The sequence below is a fragment of the Pongo abelii genome, chromosome X (genome assembly GCF_028885655.2).
Source record: "Pongo abelii isolate AG06213 chromosome X, NHGRI_mPonAbe1-v2.0_pri, whole genome shotgun sequence".
Lineage (NCBI taxonomy): Eukaryota > Metazoa > Chordata > Mammalia > Primates > Hominidae > Pongo > Pongo abelii.
The window spans coordinates 140884757-140903641 of record NC_072008.2 but is presented as its reverse complement, the minus strand read 5'-3'; positions in this window follow the sequence as shown (position 1 = coordinate 140903641).

The following is an 18885-nucleotide window of genomic DNA, read 5'->3' as shown; positions in this document are numbered from 1 at the left end:
TCAAGCGATTCTCCTGTCTCAGCCTCCCGAATAGCTGGGATTACAGGCTCGTGCCACCATGCCCTGCTAATTTTTGCATTTTTAGTAGAGATGGGGTTTCACCATATTGGCCAGGCTGGTCTCAAACTCCTGACCTCAAGCGATCCACTCGCCTCCGCCTCCCAAAGTGCTGGGATTACAGGCGTGAGCCACCTGTGGGGCCAAGATGGATTTTGTAAAGGATATGGGTACATAGCTATTGGCAGACTGATACTACTTTTGTGGAAAAGGGACTTCTCACCCACTTTAAAATGAGTGATTGAATTATTCCAGGGTAAACAGGCATTAGTATCGAGCATTAACTGTGTTAGGCACTTTGCAAATGATATCTAGACCCTTGCTATTCCATGTGTGGTCCGTGGCCCAGCAGCATGGGCTTACCTGGGAGCTTACTGGCCATGGAGAGCCTCAGGCTCCACCCACGACTGACTGAACCAGGGTGTGCAGTTTAACAAGATTCCCCAGGTGCTCTGTGTATTGAAAGTTAGGAAGTACTGAGTGCCTGGCACAGAGTAGGCTCTAAACAACCTCCTAACAATCTTGCAACAAGACCACAAGGCAGATATCATCATGTCAGATTTACAAAATGAGATAACTACAGTGCAGATATGTTATTTGGCTTTTCCAAGATCCCACAGCTAATAAACTTAGGTCAGTCTGGCTTCAGAGTCTATGATTTATAGCATGCTTCCTCTCAGAGAGTTCACGTTTTTTTTTTTGCTTTTTTTTTTTTTTTTTTTTTGAGGCAGAGTTTCGCTCTTGTTGCCCAGGCTGGAGTGTAATGGCACGATCTCAGCTCACCGCAACCTCCATCTCCCGGGTTCAAGCGATTCTCCTGCCTCAGCCTCCCGAGTACCTGGGATTACAGGCACCCGTCACCACGCCCGGCTAATTTTTGTATTTTTAGTAGAGACAGGGTTTCACCATGTTGGCCAGGCTGGTCTCAAACTCCTGACTTTGTGATCTGCCCGCCTCGGCCTCCCAAAGTGCTGGGATTACAGGCGTGAGCCACTGTGCCCGGCCGAGAGTTCGCTTTTTTAAAGGGAGTTTACTGGCCGGTCGCTGTGGCTCACACCTGTAATCCATCCCAGCACTTTGGGAGGCTGAGGCGGCTGGATCACCCGAGGTCAGGAGTTCAAGAACAGCCTGATCAACATGGTGAAACCCTGTCTGTACTAAAAATACAAAAATTAGCCGGGCATGGTGGTGCATGCCTGTAATCCCAGCTACTAGGGAGGCTGAGGCAGGAGAATCGCTTGAACTCAGGAGGAGGAGGATACGGTGAGCTGAGATTGCACCACTGCATTCCAGACTGGGCAACAAGAGCAAAACTCTGTCACAAAAATAAATAAATAAATAAAATAAAGGAGCTTACTTTTAGGGCAACTCAGTGAAAAAAAGAAACCAGGATGGTATGTGTATACATAACACCAAAACAACCAGTCATCTCAGCAACAACAGTAGAAAACCAAACTGCTACCATGCAAGCTGCTTGCATGCTACTTGCTCCACTAGAAGGCTTTTCACGTTTCAGCCAGTTATTATGGTGTCATGTTGGACAGCTAAATATTTCAGAGCAATCAGAAAAAGAACCTAGAGCAATTATCAAAGTTATTCTCTCTTGTCAGTGACTGTTAACCCAAATAGGAACCAAATTGCAAACCACATGCTCTTCCAGAACAAAGAGAAGATTTGCTATAGTCCCACATAACTGGTAAAGGCATTTTAAAAAATCAGTCAGATCAGTCTGACTTCATGTAGGCAGAAAGGGCAGGTAGTTGATTGCTGTTTCTCTTTCTAACCCACTGAGTGACCTTAGCCTGTAGCTCTGCATGAGTGTTGAATTGCTTACACCAAGAAGAGAAACTTAAATGCTTGAGCACTGCAGAGCAATACAATAGGCGCTTTTGTTTCTGGGTAGCTTTTTGAAAGGAATATTACTGGAAAAGGTAGAAAAAGCATAATTCTTGGAGCACAACCCCCAGTTTAGCAGGAACTCATTAGATCTCAGGAACTTCTCCCTTCTAATCCTGGGAGGAGATTAGGACATTTCCTTCTCTTTTGCTGCCCTAATGATTCTGGGGACTTGCATTAATGGATCAGCATGGCTACTTGGTTTTGCGATGAGCTGATTTGATGATTAATTAGCCTCTAGCAGGAATCTGATGAAGTTCTTAGCTCAAAGCTCCAGGGATGCAGTTCAGGGCAATCTGCTCTCATAATCAAAAAGACCAGGTGAAGAGGCTCACAAACTTGCCCGATGATAGGTCGCCATGGGGTTATGATTGACTTTCTACTTTATAACCAAATGACCTGGACATAATGTGCTGTTGTGAAACAGTAATATACTATGGAAAAGTAGTAAACCTACTGGCTCAACAAAACTAATCGTCTTTATACATGAGATCAAATTCTTAGTGTATCTCCCTGCCATGTAAATAACCATTTGGGTCATTTTATCCCACATTCTAATGAATTTAATATTTCGTGGCCAACCTTGCCCTCATACTACAAAATGGAATGAACAATATTAATAGAGCAAAAACATAAGCAAAAACAAAACCAAAAAACATATAGGGTAAATAGATAAGACCTTAAGAGTTATTCTAAGAATTTTTTCTAAACACTGAAGAACATTTTAAAATAGGGTACTATTAATACCGTATTTTGATAATGTATTAATCACTGTATTTTCCCTCCAAAGCTTCACGAGACTTTTCTAAGCCATAATTTTATTTCAATGATCACCATTGTAAGACTGGAAGGGCAGTTATTATTTATCTCTCTTTTACAGCGGAGAAAACTGAGACTCTGAAGTTGAAGTTACTTGCCCTCCAAAAAAAGGCCTCCCAGTGAGTAAGATGCAGAGCCAAGACCAGCATGCAGATCACGTGCCAGCCCTGCATTCTTTCCACTTCTCATAAGTTGAAGAAAAAGACAGCACGACAGTAGTAGCCACAAAAATGACCTCCTACAAAAACCAAGGCAACTGAGAACATGTCAGGTTTACTAAATTAGCTGAAAATACCTTTTCTCTTTGGAAATTATAAATTACACCTGGTGGGTTATTTGATGAGGCAGAAAACTTGAGACGTAAGAAGCCGCACTCATTGTGCTTATGATTGCCCTTGGTTGTGGGCGGTGACGTAGACCCAAAGCCGTGGCCCTTGGAGTGGGGCACAGAGCCAGCTTCATCCTCTCCTTCCCTCCCTCACTGCTCATCTTCTCCTCACCTAAGGGGAAGTGAGGAGTATTGTGGAAAGCAGTGGTCTCTACTCAAAAAGTAGGGAACTGGGGCCTTGTTTCCTGGGCTACAGTGTCTCCTGGATCAAAGGCAGATGCCTGCCCTGATCGCTACCTGTGGGGCCGGCTGTGGAGGGAGTCATTAGTTTGAAGTCACTTCTTTTTTTTTTTTTTTTTTTTTTTTTTTTTTGTGATGGAGTCTCTCTCTTGTCACCCAGGCTGGAATGCAATGGCACGATCTTGGCTCACTGCAACCTCTGCCTTCTGGGTTCAAGTGATTCTCCTGCCTCAGCCTCCCAAGTAGCTGGGTTTACAGGTGCCTGCCACCAAGCCTGGCTAATTTTTATATTTTTAGTAGAGATGGGGCCAGGCTGGTCTCCAACTCCTGACCTCAGGTGATCCACCTGCCTTGGCCTCCACAAAGTGCTGGGATTACAGGCTGAGCCGGGCTGGGATTCAGGCGCCCAGCCTGAAGTCACTTCTTCCAAAGAGCACCACATCCTAATGGACCTGAGCCTGGCTTTGTGTATGGGCTGCTATGCAGCTGAGGAGACTACGGTGCTCTTCCTGAAGTGAAGAGCAAGTGAAGTTTGTGCAAAGTGAAAAGCTGCCAAGAGGCCAGGGGAGAGGGGGTGGGGGATCCAAATTCATCCTACCCATGGCATCACCATGGCTTCACTTCTGCTAGCCTCTTACAGTCTTAACATGACTTTGAATCATTACTGTGAACAAAAGTTCTGTCATAAGGAATTTGGAAGAAGAGACTTTATTCCAGTGAATAAACTGGTGGGGGGCAGAGGGTGGAGAGGAAACACAGCCTTCTAATAAAGGGAGGGTCCAGGTTTTATAGCAAAATTTCCTGTTCAGGTTCTCAATCAGGTTCCTTTTATGCAAATGAAGGATTCAAATTTGATTAGTTCTCATTTGTCAACACATCTGAGATCTGATTAGTTGATACAGATGAGCCCTGACTGGTTGCTACAGGTGAGCTCTGATTGGTTGCTTCAGGGGAGCTCTGAAAGTCCCAAAGTTAAACATAAGTGTGGGTTTTCTGACCTCTAGTCATCAGATGGCTACTTGATTCCATTAAAAATTTAGTCACTTGGGATCCCTCTTGAGGGATTGGCTTTATATTTGTTGACAGTACTTTCTGATGTTGTTGCAATGGGCAATAGAGTGTCCAGTATGGCTCTCCTAACCACAAAAGAGTGCTGGGGAGTTGGGGTCCAGTTCAAATGATCTCATGGATCAATAAGTATAGATATCATTTAGATAACACATTCATAATCAGCCTGGGAATGAAACTCCACACATGAACCACGTTTATTTGAAGGGTACCTACTGCTAGAGGCCAGGCTATTTAGTCTGTAATTAGGAGGGGATTTCTGGAATTTTCTGTGAGCCTTCCAGGCTTCCTGAACCTCATCCCTCTTGTTAGGTAAAAGGAACAGAAAAAGTAGATGCTTGTTTGGGACAGAACAGTGTGTAATGGGGAAATCAGCACGTGAGAAGGCATTTTGTAGTAGTTAATCTAAAGGTAAGAATTTCGCTAATTATGGAATGGGTTTATGGAAGGAAACAATGTCCTTGCTTTAAATGTTTATATCAAATTCTTCATTACTCCTGAAATCCCAGAGGAGGTTCTGGTTTGCACGTGGTAGGGTCTGGATGGATACTTGGCAGGGATATTGTGGAGGGAATTTGGGTATGGGACACAAGTCTGGGCTGGAGAAGCCACTTCTTCAAGCCTGAGATTCTGTGAAAACTAGAGGTGCCAATCTATTTTCTTAAAGAAACTGTACCTTTTAAAGTACAAAATCATAGAGATAGAGAACAAATCAATGGTTATCAGAGGTTAGGGATGGTGGGGGGCAGGGGTGTGACTATAAAGGGGTACATGGGAGAGATCTTTGTGGTGATGGAAGTGTTTTGCATCTTGAGTGCAATGCTGGTGCCATGAATACATACATGTAATAAAATGGCATATAGAAGGAACAGTTAGTGCAAAACAAAAACCAAACAAACAAAAATGGCATAGAACCCCCCCACACACGCATTGTACCTATGTCAAATTTTCTGGCCTTTATATTGTACTATAATTATGTGAGATGTAATCATTGGGGGATACTAGCTGAAGGGCAACTTCCTGTGAATCTAAAGAGTTAAACCTTCAAGCACAATCCTGCATTTCTTTCTTTTTTTTCTCTTCTTTTTTTTTTTTTTTTTGATGGAGTTTCACTCTTATTGCCCAGGCTGGAGTCCAGTGGTGCCATCTCGGCTCGCTGCAACCTCCATCTCCCAGATTTAAGTGATTCTCCCACCTCAGCCTCCCAAGTAGCTGGGATTACAGGCATGTGCCACCACGCCCAGCTAATTTTGTATTTTTAGTAGAGATGGGGTTTTACTATGTTGGTCACGCTGGTCTCAAACTCCTCACCTCAGGTGATCCATCCACCTCGGCCTCCCAAAGTGCTGGGATTACAAGCGTGAGCCACCGTGCCTGGGCAATCCTGCATTTCTTTTAAGGGCCCTACGAAATCCTTCATTTATCCAATTTTTCTTTCAAGAGAAGCCCATCCCACCCCTACCCCATATACCATAACTCTTTGACTCTTGAGAACTAGGACTACAGACTTAGAAACAAACTTTTCCATCTTAATTTCTCCACTGGGAGAAAAAAAAAAAGTCAGAGAACATATGTGCCCTTCTTTTATTTTATCTATGGATCCGATATTTCCGATGGAGCTATTCCACTAGTAATGGCTTGAGCAGACTGGAAAGCTTCTATAGCCAGCTAAGCCAGCTCTTCTTACTGCCACGGAATAAAAGCAGAAACATTTTAAATTCCTTTCATCCCTTCGATGTGAATAGAAGCATAAGAGTAGGAAGGAAGGAGGGGCAGGCCAGGAGAGTGTGGGGTCTTGTGGTTCTGAAATGAGAAGCACCAGGCCACCACACAAAGCAGAGGGGCTTCTCTCAGCTCAGGAGGAGCTGTGTTTTTGGGGTTGAGACACACAGAGAAATTGGCCCAGGACATCAGGCACTTGAAAGCTAGCTTCAGAGAGGGTAGCAGTTTGAGTTGAATGTAGAAATCTGAACCAGCTTTTCCTCCCAGCCTCCCTAACTACACCAGAAGAGGAGATGAACAAAGCCTGAGCCCTTCGATGGGAACAGGTGGTTGTAACGGGCACAGGTCATAAAGGGATTTGGGATGGCAGCATCTGCTGCAGGCTGCCCCATTCCGGACACAGCCTATCTCCCAGAGGCCCCATCTTGGCCTTCCTACATTTATTCCATTGCATCTTCTTTGGCCTATGCAACCTAGCACTTGACGATAAGTCATCTCACAGTATTCTCTTATTTTGAGTTAGAGGAGTGTAGGGTCAAATCCCAGTTCTACCACTTACTAGCTATGTGATCTTGGGCAAGTTGTCTAAATGTTTTTGCCCCTCAGTTTGCTTACCTGTTAAATGGGGGCAAAACTTGCTTTACAGGGTTCGTAAGGTGCCTGGCGCCTAACAGGTGCTCAGCAGATATTAGCTTTCTCCTTTCTCTGCTCATTGTTTCCTATGTGAATGGCACATCGCTCACTAGATTGTAAGCTCCTTCACGGAGCTTCCCTCCCTTCTTTCTCCCCCAGTACCTAGCCTAGGGTTGGGCACACAAGAACTTGTTAATGACTCCTCATTGGCTAGGCTAAACGGACTTTTCCTGGCTGCCTCAGTAATGCTGATGGGGACCTGAAATGAACATAAGGGAATGCCAACATTCCATTTTAGTGATATGAGGGTAACATGCTGAATTCTTTTTCTTTCTTTTTTTTTTTTGAGATGGAGTCTCGCTCTGTTGCCCAGGCTGGAGTGCAATGGCACGATCTTGGCTTACTGCAACCTCTGCCTCCCAGGTTCAAGCGATTCTCTTGCCTCAGCTTCCCAAGTATCTGGGATTACAGGCACCCACCACCACGTCCAGCTAATTTTTTGTATTATTTAGTAGAGATGGGGTTTCACCATGTTGGCCAGGCTGGTCTTGAACTCCTGACCTCATGTGATCCACCCGCCTCGGCTTCCCAAAGTGCTAGGATTACAGGCATGAGCCACCACGCCCGGCCAACATGCTGAATTCTTTACTTCCTTGATACTTTGTTATAGCAAAACTCATGTGCTAAGTCCTGCCTTTAGTGCAAACATAATTTTAGACACCAGTTATGCAGCTCAAGTAAAATTAGAAGCCAATGGTTTAAGTATCTTGACAAAATCGCTTCTTGATCTGTTGCAGATGTGAAGTAGGAACAAGAAGCAATTACAGACTGACGTGCTTATTGCCACAGAATTCAGAAGGTTATCAATTCTAACATAAGAATCTGAAATTGACCCTGTTACATCCACACCTAATCACTGTCTTGGGACCATACCTCAGTCAGTAGTCATTTGTGAGGTCCAGTGGAAAGAGTAATGGATCAGGAAATGAAGACCAGAGCTGGAGTCCCAGATTCACTCATTCAGCCAAAAAACATTTACTGAATGCCTAACATGGGGCTAGGCTCTATGCATAACAGACCTGATCCTGCCCCATATGGAATTTACTACGTTTGTAGCTGTGTGACCTGCGGGAATCACTTCATCTCTCTGGGTCTCATGCTCCCCATCTGCCAAATGGCGACAGATATATTTATATCATAAAGTAATTATTAGAATTATATGAGGGAATGCAGGGGCGAGAGCTCTGCAGACTGTGCTTGTTCTCTATTATTGTCCTCTATGTAATGGTTACATGAATAGCTTGTGATCACTTGAAAATTATGTCCTAAGTCTATTTCAAGGGGGCTGAACATGTTCTGCCTGTCTCATTTTCCTTCCTTACATGTTGTCAAGCCAACCAAAACCAGAGTGAGCAGGAGAAACAAAGAGAGTTATGCTGTGCTGGGCTACGTGTTACAGAGAATAGCACTCCACTTTGTGTTCTCAAGTGGGTTGGATTTCAGATAAGGTCCCATTATGAAATGAACCACGTTCCTACAAATGTAATGTTGAAGTCCTAACCTCCAGTACCGGTGAATTTGACCATATTTGGAAATAGGGTTTTTGCAGATGTAATCCAGTTAAGATAAGATCATAAAGGTCAGCCCTAGCCTGATATGACTTGTGTCCTTACAACAGGTAAATTTGGACACAGACACAGATAAAGGAGAATGCCATGTGAAGACACACACAGACACACAGAGGAGGCAGCCATGTGAAGATGGAGTCAGAGAGTGGAGTTGTGCAGCCACAAGTCAAGGAATGCTTGGGGCTATCAGAAACTGGAAGAAGCAAGGAAGGATCCTCCTCTACAAGCTTCAGAAGGAGTACGGCCCTGCCAACACCTTGATTTCATACTACTAGCTTCTGGACCTGTGAGAGAATAGATTTCTGTGTTGTAAGCCCCCCGGTTTGTGGCACTGTGTTATGGCAGCCCCAGGAAACCAATACAGTTCCAAAACAGCCACAGCCCTTCCCTCTGTTCTCCAGGTGGTCAGATGCCCCTTCCTTTTCTGCACTTGAATCCACATAATAAACAATGCTTTGATACAAGAGCCTCAAAATGTGGGTCTCCAGAATGGCAGAAGAGCTTGCATGGAATTCTGAATTTCATTGTACATTTTTCTCTTTTTTGAAACAGAGTCTCACTCTGTTGCCCAGGCTAATCTCAGCTCACTGCAACTTCCGCCTCCCGGATTCAAGCATTTCTCCTGTCTCAGCCTCCCGAGTAGCTGGGACTACAGGCGCCTGCCACCACGCCCAGCTAATTTTGTATTTTTAGTAGAGACCAGGTTGCACCATATTGGTCAGGCTGGTCTTGAACTCCTGACCGCACGTGATCCACCCGCTTGGCCTCTCAAAATGCTGGGATTACAGGCGTGGGCCACCGTGCCCGGCCATTGCACATTTTTCAAATAAGTCAAGGTGGAAGCCAAGGTTCCCCTCCTTTACGCTTTCTGTTCTCAAGTTTGATGGAAAATAGCAAGAGCAGGCAGGCATGAGACCCACAGGCATGGGAACTGCTGAGTAAACAGCTGCTGCTGCTAGCTCTCAGCATGGAGACTATCTTGGGAAATCCAGGGGGTCCATTCTGGGCCCTGATAAAGGCCAGGGGCTTGCAGGAGAACCAGCCTCATTTAAGGTTTCCAAGAACTATACTGCAAGCTAGTCCAACCTGTGGCCCGCAGGCCACATGTGGTCTAGGACAGCTTTGTGGCCCAACACAAATTAGCAAACTTTCTTAAAACATTATGAGCTATCATTAGTGTTAATGTATTGTATGTGTGGCCCAAGACAATTCTTCTTCCAATGCGGACCAGGGAAGCCAAAAGATTGAATACCTCTGTGATATGGTTTGGCTGTGTCCCCCCGACAAATCTCATCTTGAATTGTAGTTCCCATAATCCCCTACGTGTTGTGGGAGGGACCTGGTGAGAGGTAATTACCCCCATGCTGCTGTTTTCTTGATAATGAGTGAGTTCTCATGAGAGCTGATGGCTTTATAAGGGGCTTTCCCCCCTTTTGCTCATTCTTCTTCTTCCTGCCACCATATGAAGAAGGGCGTGTTTGCTTCCCCTTCTGCCATAATTGTAAGTTTCCTGAGGCCTCCCCAGCCATGCTGAACTGTGAGTCAATTAAACCTCTTTCCTTTATAAATTACCCAGTCTCGGGTGTGTATGTCTTTATTAGCAGCGTAAGAATGGACTAATATACCCAGCTATACTGTATCATGTGCTTCAGAGCCAGGCTGACAGCTTGTCTTTGCCTAGACTCCTCTACTCTTGCAACCAACCAGAGGCTGCCATCCTAGCAAAGGAGGTATCCCTTCTGTAGGACAGACAGGTGATTCATTTAATCAGTGCATATGTCTTATTTTGAAAAATTACTATTTGGCAACCACCAAAGTAATAACTGATTCAGGCAAGAGTCATCAACAGATTCTTAAACTAGAGAGCGAAATTTTTATGAGAAACATGATATTTACATAGTCTCAAAGTATCTCCCCATATGTTAGTTATCAAGCATAAAAACAAAATAATATCTTTACAGTGGAAAAAACTGGTGGACATCATCTTAACCGAGGAATCAAGGTTAACATCACCAACCATCACATGCCTTTTTATGTTTCACCCCCACCAAAAATGTGTAACCTAGCTCTCGTGAGGACACATCAGGCAAACCCAAGTTGAGGGACATTCTACAAAATAATTGGCCTGTACTCTTCCAAAGTGTTGATGTCACGAAAGACAAAGAAAGGTTGAGGACGGTTCCAGATTTAAGAAGACTTAAGAGATTAAGAGACATAAAAACTAAATACAATGTGTGATCCTAGACTAGATCATGGATGAAAAAAAAGCTATGCAGGACATTATTGGGCCAATTAAAATTTCAATATGGACGGCAGATTATATATTAGTACACTGCAATAATGCTATATTTCCTGAATTTGATAACTCTACTGTGTTTATATAACAGATTGTCTTTGTTCTTAGGAAACACAGTTTGAAGTATTAAGGAGAAGAGGAACATGACGTCTGCAATTTATTCTCAAGTGTTTTAGAAAAAATATGTGTGTCTGTGTGCGTATGAGTAGAAAGAGAGAATGATAAAGCAGTTGTAACAAGATGCTTACAAGAGATGCGTCTTGATAAAGGGTATGTGAAAGTTCTTTTTACTGTTTTTGCATACTATTTTCTGTAAGTTGAAAGTACTTCAAATTGAAAATTTAAAAATATATTATTTTCAGCATTTAACTATGTGCCTAATGCTGTGCTAGGTGTGAGGTATTCAAGGGAGAACAAGACATGATCTTTACCTTTAGCTCACAGTCTGAAGCAGGGAGACAAAGTGGCAAGCACAATTCCGTGTGATGAAGGATGCTGTGAGCACACAGAGGAGGGACACTAAACCCAGACTTCTCAAGCAAGGGAGTCAGTGGGGCTCTCTACAGAGGAGGGAAAGAGGAGGCTTAGAGTTGGGATAACTTATTTAGCTTGGGGTGCCAGTGAGACATGCAAGAAGTTGGGGGGAAGAAGCCAAGCCTGGACCTCTAAGCAGCAAGAGGAAGCCACCTGCCTCCTGAGGACAGACAACAAGGCACAGATTAGCAGGTGTCAGAGGCCAGGCTGAGGTTGTTATAGCCTCTAAGGTAACATAAGAAGCACAGACATCAGCAAAACAGCTTGGGGCTGAAAGGTTGAACACAAGTGTGTTTACTGATGACCTTTGCGGTGATGTATAGTGGATGCCTGAGAGGTATCAGGCCCCAGATTGATAAATACAAGTAACCTGGATAAGGGCATGACCCCAAATTAGTTTAAGTTGCTAATAATAAACGTCACGGCAGGAAGAGAATGTCAAGTGATCATAAGGAACTAAAGAAGTGATTTTTTGAGAACAGGATGAGCTTTACCAGCAATAAGGATAAGGTAGTAGCCAATTAACACACAACAGGATGGGGAGAGATTGTTGTTAATAGAAAAAATCCTGAGGACAGTACCAGGTCCCGTAATAAAGGGAAATCGGGGAGGCAGTACTGCTGTTTCAGAAGTTGATGTGGGAATGGGAATTTCCATTCAATTATGAGATACACGAGCCAGGATGAGAAAGTGCGCCAATGTTCTTAGCAAGGACCTAGTGGGAGTTTTATTTTCTTTTTAAACTTTTGTGCTATGAAAAATTTACAAAAATAATGACAACAGTATTAGTTTAAGCCACATGAAATTGCCAAAATTTGACCATTTTTGATCTACAAACATGGCAATTTTGTGTTTTAAGTGAAAACAAACCCCCATATACCCATCCCTCAGCTTCAGCAATTATTGACACATGGTCAATTTCATTTCCTCCAAATCCCCACCCATTATTCCGATAAACTGACTGATATGAAGGAAATCTCTGGTGGAAGTTTTTGTTGTGCTTTTGTTTTAATGACTTAATATCTATAAAAGAGATTCAAATTACATATGTACACATAATATTAAAATTAAGAGATTCAAATTATGTGTATGTATATGTTTTTAGTTAATTATTTTCTCAGTAAGTAATACATTCAGATGGTTCACAATTCAAAAGGTACAAAAAAACAGGATATGTGAAAATTCCCTTCCAACCCTTGCTCACTTGCCAACAGCTCTCTCTCCTCAGGGGCAATGAATAGTAACAGTTTTATTATTTTGTTTAAAAACAGGGTCTTGCTCTGTTGCTCAGGCTGGAGTGCAGTGGTATGATCATAGCTCACTATATCCTTGAACTCCTGGGCTCAAGAGATCCTCCCGCCTCAGCCTCTCAAGTAGCTGGGATTACAGGCATCCACCCCTATGTCCAGCTATTTAACAAATTTTATTTTGGTAGAAATGAAGTCTTCTTATGTTTTCCAGGCTGGTCTTGAACTCCTGGTCTCAAGCAATCCTCCCACCTCAGCTTCCCAGTGCCCTTGGATTACAGGCATGAGCCACTGCACCCAGCAACAGTTTTTTAATGGATCCTTTCAGAGATGTTTTATGCATATGCTAGTAAAGAGATTATAAACTACTCACAGTGTTCTGCACCTTGCTTCTTCCATTTAACAAAATATTCTGGAGATCATTCCATATCAATACATAAAGATCTTCCTCCTTTTTAACAGCTACCTAGCATTCCATTTTATGAAGCATAATTTATTTAACTAATCAAATTACTACTGATGGACTTTTAGGCAGTTTCCGACCTGTTGCCATTACAGACAATACTGCAGTGATTTGCCTTATACATTCATCTTGCACAAAAGCAAGTACGTATATGTGTAGGAAAAATTCCTCAGAATGGAATTGCTGGATAGAAGGGGGTGTGCATTTGTAATTATGATAGCAGTTGCCCAATGGCCTCCAAAAGGTAAGAGCTGTTTGAATGCTGTCTACACCCTTTCATCATGCACAGTTTCCTTGCTGCTCCTTTCCTCTTACTCCAAGGGTCAAGGGACCACTTCCACATCTCAAATTTAGAAAAGCCCCTCCGAACTTAGCCTCCTATTGGTCTCCCTCAACCACATTTTGGGCCCCACACCCACCAGCCTATCCTTCCTCCTCTCTTCTTTTCCAGAGACCATCAGCATCCTCCTGGCTTCCTCTCCTCTTTCCAAGTCAGCCCCACCATCGGCCATTTTAGCTCTGCTAGCATTGATCCCCTGGACTCACTCTCCCCGTGACCTTCGGCAGCACCTGCTCTGCCAATCCCTGGCCCTGTGAAAGCCCCACCATACATTCTCTCCATTGCCTGCTCCCAGGCGGCTAGCTATTGCTGGAGAAAGTCATGAAGTTGGCTCCACTACAAAGCCAGGCCAGGCAGCCTCAGCTGGGCCCCAAGGGCTGCAAGGCAGTCCTTTTATATATCAAATATCTCTCAGCAATTGTTCCAACTCCTCTCCCTCTCCTCATATCCCCTACCCCATCCTTGTGCCAGACCCCTTGGTACTGGGCCCGGCTTTGGATTTCAATGACAGGACATAGGTTATCAAGCAGGAACTCCTTCAATGTCCCCCTCTTCACCTCACCTTCCCCACTTCTCTGCACATTCACCCATGCCTGTTCATCCACCCACACCACCTTCATGAGAAGGAGGTACTTTCTCCTCAAGGTTACCCCTTCCAGTTGTGTCCTTGGCACTATATTGTCTTGCACTTCCTCCTCAAGGTTACCCCTTCCAGTTGTGTCCTTGGCACTATATTCTCTTGCTTTCTCCTACACTCGGCCCCAGAAGCCATCCTCTTTCCCTTTGGGCAAGCTCTTCCACATCACTAGTTTTTCCCTCTCAGCCTAAAAACACTTCCTTCATATCTGTGTCATTGTTCCACATCACCACCAGACTCTTTTTTTGAGACGGAGTTTCGCTCTTGTTGCCCAGGCTGGAGTGCAATGGTGTGATCTCAGCTCACCACAACCTCCGCCTCCTGGGTTCAAGCGATTCTCCTTCCTCAGCCTCCTGAGTAGCTGGGATTATAGACATGCGCCAGCACGCCCGGCTAATTTTGTATTTTTAGTAGAGACGGTTTCTCCATGTTGGTCAGGCTGGTCTTGAACTCCCGACCTCAGGTGATCCACCCTCCTTGGCCTCCCAAAGTGCTGGGATTACAGGCGTGAGCCACCGCGCCTGGCCTGGACTTTTAAAATTTAGCAATTAATGTGCCTCCTGGCTTTACTTCCTCCTTCCATGTTGGCACCCAAATTTAATAGAAAAATCTGAAATACTGACGAGTGAAAAGGCAAAAATCAAAATTATTCACAATGCCACCATCCAACTATTGACATATTCATGTATTTCTTTTCAGTCTTTTTATATGCATATATATACATTTACGTATTTTTTACAAAATTGGACCATAGTATAAATACTGGTTAAGTAAATGCACTTCTTTGAGTGAGTCCATTTCCTCCTGTGTAAAGTGAGGACTATTATAGTAACTACCTCACAGGGTTGTTATGAGGATTACTCGAGATAAAAATATAGAAAAACACTTATCACAGTGACACATAGCAAGTTGAATTAACGTTAGCTGTTACGATCTTCCCACGTCAACAAATATAGCTCTACATGAGAATATAATGAGTTCTGTCACTGCAGTGTCTAATAGGAGTGACTAAAGCACTGCAGTGACTCACCAACACACATTCATTTGGCACAAGAGCAAGTATATCTGTGGGATAAACTCCTAAAAGCAGAATTTCTGGGCCAAAGGCTATGTGCATTTGTAATTTTGATAGATATGGTCAAATCGCCTCCATCAAGTGCAAGTTACCATGATTTCTTTAACTTATAAAGAAGTAATGAGACTGTTTCACATTTCTAACTGATACAAACCCAGACCATGAAGAACATTCTTATAACTGGATCTTTGCATAGATCCACGATTATTGATCCAGGGGAGAGGAAAGAGTATGAGTAAGGGCACAGAGGTGGAGGCTCAAATGACGTGCATGGGAAACTGCTAGTATTGATGACTAACAGAGGTAAGAATGGCAAGAGTTGAGGAAAATATAGTGGGACCAAATCATGAAGGACCGTGAATGTCACTGTCATTCATTCAGTCAGTCACCAAATCTTTATTGACCACCTACTACAGACCAGGTACCGTTTTAGATACTTTGTTCACTTACTGAACAAAAACAGAAGATTCCTACCCTGGGGGAGCTTACGTTCTGGCAGAGAGTGGCAAACAACATATGGGATGTTAGAAGGTGATAAGTTCTACAGAGAAAAGGAAAAGTACAGCAGGCCAAAGGGGATCAGAAGTGCTGAGAGTTGCGATATGAAGTACAGTGGCTACCCCACTGTGGACTTTGAACATACTCTACAATGAAGAAGTAGGCGTCACTTATATTTATCACCAACTTGCCACATCCACATACCTGATAACCTAATTATTCTCTTTAAATCAGCTTACCTCCCCTACTTAGATTCATTTCAAAGGAAACTTCACAACACTAGCATAAATGGAAACCCAGGATTGCTGTCACAAATGTCTAGAAAGGGAAGACCTTTCTAGAGGGGGCCGAGGCAAGAGGATCACTTGAGCCCAGAAATTCAAGACCAGACTGGGCAACATAGGGAGACCCCATCTCTACACACACAATTTTTCTTTTTAATTAGCCAGGCATGGTGGCATGAACCTGTGGTCCCAGCTACTTGGGAGGCTGAGGTGAGAAGGTTACTTGAGCCCAGGAAGTCAAGGCTGCAGTGAACTGTGATTGTGCCACTGCACTCCAGCCTGGGCGGCAGAGTGAGACCGGGTGCGGTGGCTCACGCATGTAATCCCAGCACTTTGGGAGGCTGAGGCAGGTGGATCACTTGAGGTCAGGACTTCAAGACCAGCCTGGCCAACGTGGCGAAAACCCATCTCTACTTAAAAAAATACAAAAATTAGCCGGGCGTGGTGGCATGCTCCTGTAATTCCAGCTACTCGCGAGGATGAGGCAGGAGAATTGCTTGAACCCAGGAGGCAGAGGTTACAGTGAGCCGAGATCATGCCACTGCACTCCAGCCTGGGTGACAGAGCAAGACTCCATCTCAAAAAATAAAAAAATAAAAAATAAATAAATACATAGAAAGGGAAACTGGAGAGTACCTAGCGCTGTCTTCTTCCCTTCCTTTTGTAGGTCAGTTATTAAATAACGGCAAAAACAAGCACTTACTAAATTATGTACTTATTTTCCAGGTAGCTTAGGGTTTTACATGCAGCAGATAATTTCATCTTCACAATGACCCTATGAGGTAGGTACCTTTATTGTCCCTGCTGGTTTAGGAAGAAACTTCGGTAAAGTGACTAACCTTCCCAAACCTCAGTTTCCTCCTAAATAAATGGGGACAATAATGGGAATACAGGAGAGAAGAGCCCATTAGCTTCTCCCCACTCCATGTCATGCTTAGGGGAGACTTGGAGAGGGGACAGGAAGGGGACAGAGGCTCCCAGCTGCAGCATTCCCTGACTGCCTTCCCAATGCCAACAATTGAGATTAGAACTAAATTACTGCTTTAAAACACCTCTCCCCAGAGTTAAATTTATTAGTCACTTTAATTTTCCTATGAAGAACTTTAATCAGAATGTCCAAATTGATTTCAGCCTTGCTAGGATGGGAGGTTTTGATTAGAAGAGGGGAAGATGATGTGCCTTGGGAGCATAGGCCCTTTTTTGGAAGAGGTCAGAGCAGAGTAGATTCTGAGCTATTGGGGGTGGGGAGCTGGAGGGAAAGAAGCAGCAGAAAGCAAGGTGGAAAGAAACTAAAGACGAACCCTGTCAGCTTCAGCTGTCTCCAATTCAAGTCCTTTTACGGAGGAAGCAGAATCTAACGGACAATAAATAATACATCATTAGAGAGACAGCACCTTGGTCCTGTTAACCTGCTTAGTCTCTCAAAGTATACTACTGCTATTCGACTTCCTGAGAAGTCATCTTTGTATCTTAAAAAAAAAGTCATTTTCATTCATAGGAAATAATATTGGATTCTGAACTACTCGATCAAAGACTTTGAGCCAGGCCAGGTGCAGTGGCTCACACTGGTTAATCCTACAACTTTGGGAGGCCGAGGGATCACTTGAGCTCAGGAGTTCAAGACCAGCCTGGGCAACATGGTGAAACCCCATCTCTACAAAAAATAACAAATTAGCCAGGAGTGGTGGAGTGCACCTGTAGTCCCAGCTACTTTGGGGGCTGAGGTGGGAGGATCACTTGAACCTAGGAGGTTGAGGCAGCAGTGAGCCAAGATCACACCACTGTATTCCAGCCTGGGTGACAAAGTGAGATCCTGTCTAAAAAAAAAAAAAAAAGAAAAGAAAAAAAAAGACTTTGAACTAGAGATATGTCGTCTTTCTCTGGTTTTGGTTCTCATTGAATAATGAGAATTCCACGAAGTCACACAGACGAACCCACGTTCCCTGAAAGGCTTACTTACAATCAAGAAAAAGTCAATATAATGTAGTAACCCTGGAATGTGAGCATTGGAGTAGATGAACCCATGTGTAGAATAAATATTTTTAAATCGCTTAGAGGAAATTGGAGAGTAAGGAAAAGCTTCTCATGGAAACTAAAAAGCTAAGAGTAGAAGGGGTTAGATCGATGGTGCAGGGCTGGCATTGCCTAATGACCCCTCATAGCCCACAGATGTGATGGGTTATGTAGGCTCTGTGACACAAAGGAACACAACGTTGGATCTGTTCGGTGTGGACCATCTAGGAGAGGATAGAAATCCCCAAAGGCAAGCACATTACCCCTGATTTCACATTTCAGGAACGGAAACATCAGATTCCTTTCGTTGACACCCTGTTGAATGGGGGACTACATTATCTACTACACAAATGCCTTCTTTCTCCTGCCCACATTTGGGGAGCCACAGACAAGATTCAGACAACCCTGGCCCTTATGCTGGAGTTTCAGTTTGGTAAAGTGGGATTAGCAAAAAGCTTGTTGCTTGGTAACAATGTGCTCTTATAAACCCTTAGATCTTGGTATGATGAAATAGACCAAGTACATCTATTGTTTTATTTTGCTTTGCTTTTTTATTCATTTCTTGTCACCAAGATCCAAAGGATGATACCATGCTTTGTGGCTTTCCAGATATCCACCGCCCCTAACCAACAGGACATTGGCAAGTATCTATGAAATCAGATTCTCTTCCTGTCAGTAAGTGGGGGAGTTCAGGAGGCCACTTAGACATATAGTATGTCACTGATCACTGGAACTTTAGCAAGTCACAGCCTTTCTTTAATTGAATATGCTTTTTCATGAGTTTCCAAGTTAAATAAAAGAAGTAGAACGTCATATGAAGCTATTCCTAAGAATGTTAGGAGACTCTAGAGAAAGGTCAGTTTATTCTCTAGATCACATTAGATTTTCTTCTGAAGGAAGTATGCCATTTAGCTGATCATTTTAAATAGTAATGAATAATTGTGTCTGGTTAAATACCAAGGCCCAAGATCTATAAATGAAATTCTTTAAAAACAAAAATAATCTGATTGGTCAGGAGCAGTGGCTCATGCCTGTAATCCCAGCACTTTGGGAGGTCGAGGCGGGTGGATCACCTGAGGTCAGGAGTTTGAGACCAGCCTGGCCAAC